Source organism: Hemiscyllium ocellatum (genome assembly GCF_020745735.1).
Source record: "Hemiscyllium ocellatum isolate sHemOce1 chromosome 41 unlocalized genomic scaffold, sHemOce1.pat.X.cur. SUPER_41_unloc_4, whole genome shotgun sequence".
Lineage (NCBI taxonomy): Eukaryota > Metazoa > Chordata > Chondrichthyes > Orectolobiformes > Hemiscylliidae > Hemiscyllium > Hemiscyllium ocellatum.
The window spans coordinates 436,654-438,480 of NW_026867571.1; positions in this window are offsets into that span (position 1 = coordinate 436,654).

Below are 1,827 nucleotides of genomic sequence, written 5' to 3' on the forward strand. Positions count from 1 at the left end.
GCAGCAAAATGAGCTCAGTTCTTCCACTTATTACAGTTCCGATGTTTGTGGGAGCTTTCCGTGTACAAATTCTTTGCCATGAACAGTGAAAGTGGTTTGTAAATAGTTTTGTTGCTCAGTACTATGTGATGTCTTAGATATCAAGTGAAACTCTATATTCTCTTCCCCTTCCCTTTTCATGGTTATTTCTGTCCCTCTTTCCCTCTCTAATTCTTTCTCTCATATTCACTTTCTCTTCATTTTCTTCACCCTCTCACTCTCGATACTGTTCCTCTCTATTTCCAATCGTTCCCGTTCTCCAGCACATTTCTCAATTCCCTCCACCCCCTCCACTCACCAAATATATAATATCTCTCCTTCTGCATTCACTGTCTTCCTTGATTTCTCAATTTGCTTTCCTCATTCCTTCGCTTCCATCTCCTATTTTCTCTCAAGTTTTCACTCTGTACTCGGTGTGGGCTTTGTGTATGAGCGTAAACGTATGTCTGTGCGAGAATTTGTACTTGCATGCTGCTTTTTCTTGCCATGAGGACACATAACGTTTCACAACAAGTAATAGATTGAACCTTGTGAGTGCAATTTGAGATAGAAAGGATAGTGAGGGTTGTGTTTGGAATTCCTGCATCAGTGCATTGAGTACAGCAGTTGGGAGGTCACGGACACTTGTGTCAAGCCATTGTCTCGGACACATTTGGAAGATGATTCGCAATTCTCTTCTGCTCCTTATCAGAGGAATGTTGTGAATCTGAAAGTGTTCAGAAAAGATTTACAAAAAAAATGTTACTAAGATTGGAGTGTTTGAGGTAAAGGGCGAGGTTGAATCGACTCGGACTATTATTCCTGGTGAGTCAGGAACTGAGGGTTGAGCGTAAAAATGTCTGTAAAATTAAATGAGCATAGATAGGGTAAATAGGCAATGCCCTTTCTCCAGAACGGGGAGTCCAAACAAGCGAGCGTAGGTTTAAGGTGAGAGTAATAACATTTAAAATGGACCCTTTTACACATGGGGTTGGTGCATGTTTGGAATGAGCTGCCAAAGGAAGATTTTTACCGAAGGGTCTGTTTACATGCTGTACATCTCTATGACTTTGTGATTCTATGAACCCATTATATTTAACGCAGTAGCTTATCAAGAGCAAATGAACTGTCCATATCCACCACTGATGCACAGTCCCTGTAAACAGACAATGAGTGATTGGTGCATACTCAGCACCAGCTCACACGTTTGAACTTCACTGAAGCGTGTCATACATAATGGTAGCTTACAGCAGGACAATTTCACTTCCGGGATAAATATTTAACAAATCGGCAATGACTGTTAGACGAGTACTCTGTTCTGAAAACTTGCAGGGAATCTTTGCGTCATACAATTGCCAGGCTATGGTCATCTTAATAAGACACTGTAGAATCACCACCTTTTGATAGTCAATGGCGTTACCATTCCTGATTCCGCCCGCCACCCCCTCCCCACACCCCATCCCCCCCGCCCCACAACCCATCTATCCATATCCTGGGGATTAGCATTGAGAGCAAATCGCCTGATTGTCTCGTGTCACTCAATGGTATTGCCATCATCAAATTATCGAATTTCCTGACGATTAACATGCTGGTGCTTATCATTGAAAGAGCAGCTAATCATTGGCCTTTGAAGTTCAATGACGTCACTATCACTAAATCCTGCCAGCCCCACCACATCTTGGCTCTTTCCCATCAGAGGGTATTACCAGCATTGCAATCCCTCCAGATTAAAACCTGGCTGGGGTGCGGGGGGGGGGGGGGGGTGGTGGGGTGGTTGCCATTGACCAGAAATTGAAGTGGAGTCAACAA